The following is a 13003-nucleotide window of genomic DNA, read 5'->3' as shown; positions in this document are numbered from 1 at the left end:
TTGTGAGGTCAGGCACTGATGTTGGATGAGAAGGCCTGGCTCGCAGTCTCCGCTCCTAATTTATCCCAAAATTCTGTCAAGTTGAGGTCAGGTCTTTTTTTTTTTTTTTTTTCAGGGGTTGGGCTTGGCCCCTAATTCCAGTGAAGGGAACTCTAAAGGGGTTGGCATGCCAAGACATTTTGGACAATTTCAGTCTGGGGATGACCCTCTTCCTGTTCCAATATAGTCGACTGCGCACCAGTGCACAAAGCTAATTTCTCTTCTTTACCATATTCTATTAACTCCTGCCTTTCCACAGCTTCCATTTTATATCAATGTTTTGGAATGTGATTTGGCTCACCCTATCTCAAGACAAAGTAACACAATACTATTAATGTTGGAACCCAGAAAGGGGAGAAATGGGACTTTGTTTATTTTTTCCACTTTGAGGGTATCACAAATATAAAATCACATATGTAGTGAGAATATTCTCACTACATATGTGGTTTTATATTTGTGATACCCTCAAAGTGGAAAAAAATAAACAAAGTCCCATTTCTCCCCTTTCTTCCTCTTTTGGTGGGTTCCAATATTTATACTAGGGCCTGATACCAAAGTAGTCAGGTATACAGGTACACAAGCATTATATCCTACTCTGGGGAAGTGATCAGTATTTTATTTATTTATTTTTACACTTTGATTGCTTATACCAGTGAAACACAACAGCAAGTCCACCTCCAAATGGTTCAAACAAAGCAAAATTTAGATTTGGAGTGGCCTAATCAAAGGTCGGACTTAAATCCAATTGAGGTGCTGTATCATGACCTTACACAGGCCGTTCATGCTGGAAAACCCTCCAATGTGGCTGAATTAAAACAATTCTGCAAAGAAGAGTGGGCCAAAATTGAGCCACAGCAATGCGAAAGACTCATTGCCAGTTATTGCAAATGCTTGATTGCAGTTGTTGCCGCCAAGGGTGGAACAACTAGTTATTATGTTTAGGGAATATTATTTATTCACATAAAGCCAGGCAGGTTTGGACAGCTTTTTTGCCTTAATAAATGAAACCATCATTTAAAAACTGCATTTTGTATTTACTCAGGTTATCTTTGTGTAATAATAAAATTTGTTTGATCTCTTCAAATCTTTGTTTGAAATCAGAATACTTTTTCACAGCATTGTATAAAAGGCCCAAGAGATCATTGTCTTAGATTGCCTTGTGTGGTAGGTCAAAATAGATAATGCACACAGCCAGTTAAATAATAAAATCGACAGATAATACATGAATGTCCACTGCTTTCATAATGGATTTGGAAAAGACATCCAAAGGGCCTGTGATATATAAAGATCACTGTCTTTGATTTGATAATGTTTGGCAGGTACAAACAAAATGGGAGCACAGACCAGGCAAAATGTACTGCTCAGCATGTTCGCTGTTATAGTTCACAAGGGTTCCTTTATTAAAACTGGAGCGTGCAAAATCTGGTGCAGCCTGGGCACACCCTAATCACTATGTATGGTACTAATTCCCCCTACTGCCTAGGCTCCCCCCTAGTTGGTCCCCCACCCTGTAGTCCTGCTGGCCTCCCTCCTCTGCTTTCCCACAGACTGCTGCGGGGGATGTTTCAGGATGGAGAGCAGGGGAAGGGGCTAGTAAATATGTAATTTAATGGACCCTTCCTTTTATAAATGAACACACTTGCTCACTGTGTCCATTCATAACTGAAGCATAGTAAACAGTTTACTATGCTCCAGTTTGTGAATGAACAGGAAGCCACTCAGCACAGAGCACTTCCTGTTCATTCACTGTCCTGTACAACTTGAGGCTGCAGAGAAAGGCATATGTGTTTGAACTTTGGGGTGCACACCCTAACGCAATAGGCTAAACACACCTATGGGTACAGCTGTACATGGTAGCCAATCAGCTTCTAACTTCAGCTTGTTCCATTAAGCTTTGACTAAAAAACCTGGAAGCCAACTGGTTTCTATGCAGAGCTTCACCAAATTTTTCTCTACTTTTAGTAAATCAACCTCAATGTTTTTATTGGGAATATTTTTTTTACAAATTAGTCAATACATTTTGTATAGTATTAGATATTTGTACTGGATGTCAGCTTAAATAGTAACAAAACCACCTTAAAAATAGCTGACCTTTTTGTTTCTTGGTGGACCTACTGTATATAAGAGAAAGAGCTGGGTACACATTGCTCCTAAGCCGATTGCAGGATTTCATGTGCTGCTGTATGAATCCAGGTTCCTGCCTGGTCCACAGCCAGAGGAATCCATGGAAAACAAAGAAAAAAGGCGGCACATCCGGAGATTAAAAGCAACGTGCTATCTCATTACAATGAGAAACGCGTCTACTGAGCACCTTTTGGATTGTTTGTGTATCATGTTTCATTGTTTTATGGATTTCCAATAAATGTATTGCTTTTAATCTCCAGATGTGCTGCCCTTTCTCTTTGTTTTCCATAACCTACTGTATATAACTTGGGATGTGGGGCATACATATGTATTTCAACTACCCTTACTTCTAAATAGTGTTGGGCGCTCGGTTCGAGGAAATGTTCAGCCCGAATATCATCCGTTCGGCAAACACTAGAATCTGCAAGCTCCTTGGTGAGTGCATGCTGGGTTGGTGACGTCACAAAGGGGAGGGGCCCCCAAAGTGCCGTCGCCAGGTGGTTCTGCCTCTTACCTATATCGTAACTATCAACTGTAGGCACTTAGCCTGCTTTGACGCCGGAGCGTCTTTTTTTTCGGGTCAGCAGCGGTGCGATTAACGATGGATCTACATCGGCGAACATTGTTTTTTTTAATTTTTTAATAAAAGGAATTGTTCTCCTGTACTGTCTTTATTCACGTTTACACTTTTTTGGTGAATGGGTAGGCCATACTCATTCAAATGTGGGGGTCCAGGATCTGGGGGACCCCTTGTTAAGGAATTCTGATAAGCCCCCTGCCCACAGACCCCCACAACCACAGCCCACAGGGTTTGTCGGGATAAGGTCCCTGTCCTCATCAGCATGGGGACAAGGTGCTTTGGGGTGGGCGGAGTCCACACGGTTTTGTTCGGGAGTTCTGGCGCCAACCGAACCAAGGGGTGCTTATACATCTAACATCCCCCACCAGACTGACAATGTTGCTGTCCAAAGGTGCCCCCCTGTGCCCATTCATCCACTCACCAATATCTCACTAATACAAGCAGGGCCGTCTTTAACGCAGGGCAAATGGGGCATCTGCCCAGGGCCCATTCATTGTTGGAGGGCCCCAAACGCTGACAAGTCAAGTGCATAAGTTGTCTCCTTCTTTCTATCCAGCTCGGCACGGGTTAAGTGAAGTCACGTCTCCTCAGTGTCTCTTCTACTTGCCCCTTCCCCTTGTCTCTGTCTGAGTGGACTGAGTCTCTTCCCCAGGACGGACGTGCTGCATTCTGCCCCTCCCATCCCTCCTCTGTGGGCTGCCGGACTACATCGCTCTGCACAGTGAGTATACTGTCTCCCTCTGAGACACTGTGTGCTGTTCTGAGCCATGCTCCCCCTCCCACCACCTCTGATAACTTTTCAGGGAGTCTCAGCTGCTGCAGAACTTCTTGGGGGGGGGGGGCAGGGCAGTGATTGGCTGCTGCTGCAGAACTTCTTGGAGGGGGAGGGCAGGGTTGGGTGTTGTAGTGCAGGGCAGTGATTGACAGCTGTGGGCTCAACAATAACCCCCTCCCCACTTCACCCTCATCTATAACCCCCCTCCCCGCTTCTCCACCCTCAACAATAACCCCCCTCCCCGCTTCTCCACCCTCAACAACCCCCCTCCCTGCTTCTCCACCCTCAACAATAATCCCCTTCCCCGCTTCTCCACCCTCAACAATAGCCCCCCTCCCCGCTTCTCCACCCTCAATAACCCCCTCCCCGTTTCTCCACCCTCAACAATAACCCCCCTCCCTGCTTCTCCACCCTGAATAATACTCCTCCTTTCTGCAGAAACAGCAGCGCGCTGATGGTTAATGAGTGGCAATGTAGTATGGGGGGGGGCTCTGTAGTGATGGGGGTATTATGGGGGAGGGATCCTGCGTAATGGGGGGTAGTATGGTGGAGGCGGCCTGTGTAGTGATGGGCATAGTATGGGGGGTCCTGTATAATGATATGGGAGGGAGGTCCTGTAATTATGGGGGTAGTATGGGGAATGGGGGTCATATGTAGTGATTTGGGTAGTATGGGGGAGGGAGTCCTGTGTAATGATGGGGGGAGTGAAATCGCATGGGGGGGTCCCAAGAAAATGTTTGGGTCTAATCAATATTAAAGACAGCCCTGAATACAGGAGGTGTGTTACTGGCCAGATCACCAGGAGAAAACAGAGAGGAAAGCACTGGTATGCTGCAATGTATTACATGTTTGGTTTTGGGTTCAGTACCGGTTTAAAGAGACCCTGTCCCAGACTATTGATTTCAACAAAATATTAGAAAGAAAACAAGATACCATTATATGCATAGTACCCTCTACTATGCTATTAGTGTCAGAGTAGGTAAAACATACCCTGGCTCATGTTTAAATCCTGAGAGTCTTAATTGGGTCAGGGTTATTAGAGTTCAGGGCAGCATGACTCATACAGGCAGCTCTCTGGTGCCTCCCCCTGGTTCTGCAAAGTTGGAGAACATTCTGGAAACTAGAGGGCAGAGGCTAGGAGAGCTGTTCTGCATATTTAGGGGTGCATTGCCCATTCCCAGGAGACAGGCCTGGCAGGGGAGTGAGCGCTTAAACAGGAATGACGAGCCATGCTGGGAGGGGAGTCAAGTGGAAGAGGAGGCTGTCATGTAGCAGGTCTCTCTGGAAGATACGGGTGTGCTTAAATCTTCCCTTCCTTGCCCTCAGAGATCTCCAGAGAGTCAGTCAGGTAGACTGGTGGAGAAGCAGCCAGGTGGGCTAGCATTTCCTGCTAGATTAAACAAATATTGCATTCGTTATTTAACTTAAATTTCTTAGTGAATTGCATAATTATTACCGAATGCATTATTTTACCGCATTTTATTCGCTATTATTTAACTCTTAGTGAATTGACTTTGCTACTAACCCTACTTGCCCCTTTGCTACTAACGAGGAATCAATTGGAGTTGTAAAGAGGAATCAATTGGAGCTGTATGTAGGGAGGTTTTGTCACTATTAAGTTGGGCATCCCATAATTCCAATCCCCATCCAAGTTATTACCCCCTATTAAAAAACACTATCTTAGACAGACTTCTGGGAAAATTGGTGAGCCAATCACACAAGTGGGAAATTATGTTTCTAGGGAGTGGTCAGAACACATTCTGTGTACAGAACACCTCCAGGTAGCCATATTGCATTGCATTTATAGAAAATTACAGCGGCTGCAGATTGAAAAGGAAAGGTAATTTTTAATAACATTCAATTACAATATGACTTGTATCACAATTGTACACGCTAATTTTTTTTTTCTTTTTGCCATTTTTTTTCCCCACAAAAGTGGAGTTACCCTTTAACTGTGTTTGAATGAAAGCTGAAGATGTGTACCTGGCAGTGCAGCAGTGGGGAACCCTGTCCTCTGCAACCTCTACAGGGGTAGTGCCACATATGTACAGTAAATGTGCACAGAATTCATAAAAGCTTCCCTCATGTAGACACGCAAGGGACCTGAGACTTCTGCTGGGAATTGCAATTTTGGATGTGAGGTCAGCAGTCCCAACAGACTCAGGACTGTTCCTCAACTCACACTCTATAACAGCCTTTCTCAACTTTTTTTTAACATGAAGGAACCCTTAAAAATATGGCTAGATCCAGGGGGATGCTGGGTGGGCTTTGCCACCACCCCCCAAATTGCAGCTGCGCCCCCCCCAAAGCTCCTCGCTGCTGAGCTCCTTTTCCCAGTTATGCATTGCAGACAGAGAGGGCACAAACAGCACACCTCCTCCTCCCCACACAGCACAAAGCTGAGTTTGGATTCATTTACATACAGCCACGATCTGCACAATACAATGTAATGTCATGTAAAAAGTGGAATAATAGGTAGAAATGTGAAGTGGGTGGAATTGTTGGAGGAATGGGTGGTGCATGAGGTCAGTAGCAAAGGTGGCGGCGCAGTGCCATGAGCTGGACGCATTTTAGAGTGGGAGGGAGATTGAGAGTAAAAAGCAGAGGATAGGTGAGATGGTCAGCCATGCATGGGCTGCTTATGTCCGGGGGGGACAGGTATCCCAGGTGTGCTGACAGGTCACAGACTGGGACCCTTTCAGTGAGCAGAAATAGTGTCTGTGTTCAGTCAGACAAGTTATCCCCCCTCTCCAATTCTAGTTCTTTCAGCTCACCCCCATGGTATAAGTGTGGAATTATTCCTAAGGAGCGCTGATACACATACAGCCTTCCTCTTCTACTTTGGCATTAGCTGCTAAAAAAAACTAATTCTAAACAACGTTTATGTTCATGCACCTGGAATGGATTTATCTGAATAAAATGGAAAGATTATTTGTGCTTTAAAGTGTATGTCGAATTTTACAACAGCACCACAGAAGAGGATTTTTGTCTGTGTCCTTGTGGATTTTCCTTCACTTCCTGGCTGGTGAAACCATTGTCAGCAGGATAGTAAGGGGAAATCTTTTGAATGCTGCCCTGATTGGCAAGAAGGACAGACAGGGGTTTTAATCCTCACCCACTCTATCTGAATATTTTAAATCAGAGAAAACATCTGACCACTTACCTTTCCAAAACTCCCCTGTCCAAGAAGGTGATGGAATCTGAAGCCATCCAATGTCATTGGGATAATATCTCTAGTGCTAGGGCACTCACGGCCATTTTTTTGTGAAGTCTCAATATGGACCTCACATTTTGATGGAGTCTTAATGTGAACTTTACATTTTGGTGGAGTCTCAATGTGAATGTAGGAAGTAGCTGTGTCACTTGCCTGGCTGTGCATTGTGCCAGGGGTTGGTAAGTTCATCAGACCAGCTAAGAAAAATTATGGTTTATGGTATGGGATGCTGTGTATGGGGTGAATTGCAGCATATGGTATGGGATGCTTTGTGTGGGGTGAGATACTGTGTATGGGGTGGGATGATTTGTGATGTGTGAGATGCTGCGTATGGAGCCTCTCAGAGCCTCTGAGGAAGAGGGGATCCACCCTTGAAACGCATTAGCACTTGGAATATCTTCGTAGGTTTGGGACTTGCCTAGGTGACTAGGCTGCTTCAAGTATATTGTGAACTTTGATGTGCCACCTTATTGACAGTGTTGTTTGTGAGTATGTATTTGTCTTATTTACATAATAAAAGCTATGACAAAGGTAATGTGCTAGATTGGTGCGCCCTCTGATCAGTGATATCCAGGGCTCCAGTGACACCCAACATCAGGAATTTGGCGTAATCTTCAAACCTATGGTACACTGGCTGTCATTGGTGAGACTATAGAAATCACGGAAGACACAAATCTCCACTAATGAGATTCCAGTTACAGGGCTACATAACTGCCCCCCCCCCCCAGACAGCAACTGTTGATGATCTGTGGAAAAAGCTTCTATTGTTAGAAATGAACAGACATCATTCTACAATCTAAGGTTCTAAAATTTTCCAAATAAAAAGGGATCTGTAGGCATCAGACTGCAAGGTTGTGTTTTGTAAGATTAATATTTGCTTCTCTCGATTTAAAAAAATCTGCAGATTGGTGTTTACAAGACACAACCCAGCAATTCTAATGTGAACCAGGCTTGTCTTCTTCCCATCCACTATGTGATTTACTGCTTATGCTGCTTTAATGCATATCTGTCAAGGACCATGTGTGCCAATCATTGTGCCCTGCCCATGGACATCCCTATACACAGGAGCATATCTGCCGCAAGGCAATCAAGGCATTTGCCTTAGGTCGGCATTTTCCAGGGAGTCGGCGCCGCCCCCAGGCAGAAGGGACCAGTGCCTTCGCTACCAGGAGTGAACTGTATTGGGGGGGCTCAGCTAGGCTTCGGCAGTCTCAGTTGCTCAGGCATGGGGGGCGCTCTCAGCTGTGATCTGGCAGTGGGGCAATGTCAGCTGTGCTCGGGTGGAGGAGGTGCTCTCGGCTCAGGCAAAGGTGCGATCTCAGCTGTGCTTAGGTGGGGGGTAGTCTCGGCTCAACTTGGCTTGGCTGTGCTGGGGCAGGGGGCGGTCTCTGTTTGGCTGTGCTCGGGCAGGTGGGCGGTCTTGGTTTGGCTGGGCTCAGGCGGGGGTGGTCCCAGGAGGTGGGCTCAACTGGGCTCGGGCAGGGGGGGCGGTCTCAGCTGTGCTCAGGCAGAAGGGGTCCTGACTCACCTCAGCTCGGCTGGGCTCAGGCAGGGGGGTAGTCTCAGTTGTGCTTGGGCAGAGGGGTCTCAGCTTGGCTCACCTCGGCTTGGCGGTGCTCGGTCAGGTGAGCAGTCTCAGCTGTGCTCAGGCGGGAGGGGTCTCGGTTTGGCTGTGCTCGGGCAGGGGCGAACTCGACTCCGCTGGGCTCAGGCAAGGGGGCAGCCTCAGCTGTGCTCGGTGGGAGGGGTCTTGGTTGGGCTCACCTCAGCTTGGCTGTGCTCGGGGAGGGTGGGCTCAGCTGTGTTCGGATGGAGGGGTCTCGGCTTGGCTCACCTCAGCTTGGCTGTGCTTGGGCGGGGGGGGTGGGGGTGGCTGCAGTGGTGTAATGGTAACTGGCAAATGTATTAGAAGAAGAAGGACGATTCATGTTACAGAAAATGCTGTAACTTAGTTGTTATGTTTTAAAACTTAAGCTGTTCCCCACTGTGATTACAGTGAATTAATTGCTGGAGACTTTTCTATTCCCTATTATGACCATGGGGAGTCATGTCTGCAATCACTGACCATCTCTTGTAGTATGTCTGGAGTCTGTGACTGTGTCCTGTAGTATGTCTGCAGTCTCTGACCGTATCCTGTAGTATGTCTGCAGTCTCTGTCTGTCTTCTGTAGTATGTCCGCAGTCTCTGACCGTCTCCTGTAGTATGTCTGCAGTCTATGACCAACTCCTGAGGTGCAGCCTAAAGAGGAAGGGGTGGGGCTTACAGATGAGGGGGGATCTTAAACAGGAAGGAATGGGACAAATTTAGATGGGAGGGGGTGCCCAATTTTAGTCTTGCCTAGGGCAGCACAAAACCAATATACACCACTGCCTATACATGTGTACATGTGTACATATAGGAATGCCACCTGTCATCAATGGGGAAAAGTAGAAAATGAAAGTGTTTTAGCCAACTTGTATCTATCAATAGTCACAATACCTACCAGTCCAGCCCTCTGTTTTTTAGTGTGAGCCACTTCCACCCCTTTCTGCCCAGGCCAATTTTCAGCTTTCAGCACTTTTACCCCCTTGAATGACAATTGGGCGGTCATGCAACACTGTACCTAAATGAAATTGTGATAATTTTTTTCACACAGAGTTTTGTTTTGGTGGTATTTAATCACCACTGGGTGTTTTTTATTGTAGCACCCTGATGTTTTGGCAGGGTTGCTCATAAATTTATCTGCTAGGTATAGTTGCCTTGGCTAATTGCTAGGGATCAATTGATTTCATCCTAAGTCTGGAATTGCTGCACTTCTCTCTTCTGTCACTAGATGGCCGGGTATCTGGTGACATTAGATAAGACAAGGGCATTGTAAGGACAGATTAGGAATGGATAGGGTATCTCTGCCAATGGACAGGGATTTTCTTGGGTCCCTTGGCCTGCTGGGGGAGAGCCTATTTATTTGAAAGAGGTCAGGTGATCGGGTTCTGTGCCACCTGGACTGCTATCTGGGTGGATATGTGTTGGGCTGCTAGGCTGGAGTTTGGGCCTATCCCAGGCACATCTGGCTGCTAGGCTGTCTGAGAGCCTATCCAGAAGCAAGAGAGCAGCGTAGGGTTGGGATTGCGGCTTGTAGTCCAACCAGAAGTGACAGTTCTGCCAGCTGGAGAACCACTCGTGATTGGGGGTAGAGGGGAAGCTGTCGCTACTATAGGACCAACCACCTTGTATCAGGGACCACTGTGAGTTACTGAAGCAAGTACCGGAGCAGTATTCCCACCAACCGGGGACGGTGAGGAATTGGGCAACTTCAGTAGGTGCCAAGCCAGAAACCCAGCCAGTGGGGTGATGCTTGAGGAGTATCTGGAGTGCCAAGCCAGGGACCCAGCAGTGAAGCGGGGGTGTCGCTTGAGGAAGATACTAAAGTGAGAAGAGTTCACGGGATTCAGTTGCTGTGAATCAGCAAGTCTATTGAGAGAGACTGGGAGCTCAGTGGGCTGAGAGTCTACAAGAATTGACTGTATGAAAGTAAAGGAGTTTGTTACAATCTGTGTTAGGAACTGTTCTAAGACTGTTGCCATAGGAGACAGCGCTCCTACACATGCAGATGTGGTGTCTTGATGGATGCCTTTCCCTGCATGGCTGTCTACCTGTAGAAGTCTCGGAGTCTGCTAATTAACATTGCAACTACCAAAGGGTGTCCTGGCCCTAAACCCTCTCTCCCACTGTTCTGTTCAAGAGAAAATAAAATCTCTCTGCATTCAAGAAGTGTTTGGCGCCCATGAATCTACCTCTCATTACACCCACTATGCCTTGCAACCCACTCTATACAGAAGGATGTCAGCTGTCCCTGGCTCTGGAGGTTCTCATTAGCCTAAGGAGGCCTGGGACCTTGCTAATTTTTGCTAAATAAACGAAAAAGGCCGACAATTTTGAAAATTTTGCTAACAAAAAATCATAAATGTAGGACAAAGTGTATTCTTTTTTTTTACTGATCAATCCTGATGTACTGATTGCCTCATTTCATGAGGACTGAAAATGCCAGGACAGTACAAATATCTTTTTGGAAAGTAGACAGTCCAAGATATTTTGTAAAAGGCAAGGCGAGTTTTTGGAAGTTGTAATTTTTTGTTACAATTTTTTAGATAATGAAGAAATTAAAAAAAGTTTTTTCACAATTTTTTTTTTTTTTTTTTTTATTGTCACCAGTGCAGTACAGCATCATCATATAACTGGTGTGGTGGTGGTTGATCAGGGCCACTGACTGATAACATGTTATGTTTTTTTATTATTTACATTTTTTTTTTTTTAAATGATTTTTTTTAACACACTGTGACCGGAGCAATACAGTGTTACCATAGTAACACTGTACTATTCTTACAATTGCTTATACCGATGAATTTTATTGGTATATGGAACCATTTTTACTGCATGAAACAGTCTCATTCAGTGAGTATTGTTGTAATTAGCTGTGATTGGACACAGCTAATCACATGGTGCAGATGGGCTGTGATTAGCCCTGTCTGTACCATGTGATCACTGTGACAGATCACAGCTAGCAACACAATTGCACACAAAGGAAGCCATCCATTTTTTACAATTGTCATGTGATCTGTCACATGTGATTGGTCACAGTGATCACATGGTACTGGCAGCGGGCCGGTATAGTGATCTGTCATTGGCTGTGTCTGGTGGAAACAGCGGATGCCAGATTGTGCCTGCAGCGTTTTAACCCAGAACAATGAAACTCCTGCCAGGCCATCATTTTGCTATAGGCTGAGTAGGAAGTGGTTAAGGAGGATAAAAACATATATTTTAAGTGTATGGGCCCGTGCCACAACTACCCTGTAACTGTGTGTAATGCAAGTGCTAGCAGCACAATGGTTTGGCCAGGGAGGAGTTGATGCATCACCACCTACCTCATCACCTGTCAAACATGGCAAGAGATACTGTATGTTTGAATGAGCCCCTTTGATTTTAGTAAAGTTCTGTTGACACTAAAGCTGAATTCCAATCTTCCCTTTTTTTTACAGTTGTATAGAGATGTATCAAAATCAAAAGATGGTGCTGCGCTCTAAGTGATAGCAAAAGCAATGTGCAAAATTAAAGTGATGGGTGCCACAAGAAAAATACAAACAATAAATATGTAACGTGCCACGTGCTTAAAGGCAGTGGAAACCTCACTTGGTTAAATCATATAAACATAACAAAGTCCAAAAATTTTAGTAAAAGGAAATACCAAAAGAACAGTATTAAAAATTGAATAATAGTCCCAGAAGATAAAATGTCCTTATTTGATAATTAAAACAGTGAAATATAAAAGCAATCCCTGATGAAGTCACGTGATCGTGACGCTACGTGTCGGAAACGAACAGGCACTGGAAGTGACATCAGTGTGCGAGCTCACTGCTCAAGGTGTTTTGCATTTTATCTTGTTTTTAAATGTGAGTACATTATTACATTACATTACATTATTCACTGTGGTTTATGGATTGATCATTTCGGTGCTTGCAGCAACTAGTGTCTCATCACACTCCCTTTTCTTTCCTTTGGTAGCGCGGGAATATCTCTTTATTTTATTGTATATAGATGTACTCTCCTGTACTGAAATTGTTTACTCTGATTTCACTGCACACTGTGAGCTTCTCCCAGTGAAGAAGCTGTAGCAAATCAGATAAGAGCGTGCCTCATTTCCTGGATGCAGGACGTCTAGCATCATCTATCTCTTACCTCCCTAGCCTGACTAACTCTGGCCCGCCACTTTCATTCATTAGATTTCAGTTCTTTCAATCAATGAGACTAAGCATCACATGTTGGTGTTACCACAGCTTCCTGTTTTTAGGAAGCTTTGTACAGCAACTTGCTGGCCCCTCCTACCAGCCGTGAAACACCTGTATTGCATAGAGAAGCACAGAGACCTAGTGATGAAATCACTGGGTCTAAAATAAGGTACATATTAAAAAAAAAGGGAGGGAAGTCAACCCATGAAGGCAAAATACAAGCAAAATTTAGCTTTGAACACAAAGAAGTTCCATCAAGCAGGGGTCACTTCCCAATGCAACAAAGACATTAAGTAGAAATGTAGAGTTCGGAAACTGATTAGCTATCAATACAAGCCCACAATAAAAAAAAGTAGGCAGTTTGATAAAAATTTACTGATAATTGCTATTCTGGTGAAGAACATTTCTATTCTGGAACCACAAGGTGGCGCTCAACTGCCAGCCTGTGAAGAAGGTCATCTGCACTCAGTATGCTTACTTAAAGTGGAACTTCAGTCATTTTTTCATAT

The sequence above is a fragment of the Aquarana catesbeiana genome, linkage group LG10 (genome assembly GCF_042186555.1).
Source record: "Aquarana catesbeiana isolate 2022-GZ linkage group LG10, ASM4218655v1, whole genome shotgun sequence".
NCBI lineage: Eukaryota > Metazoa > Chordata > Amphibia > Anura > Ranidae > Aquarana > Aquarana catesbeiana.
Note: the sequence above shows the minus strand (reverse complement) of the source record.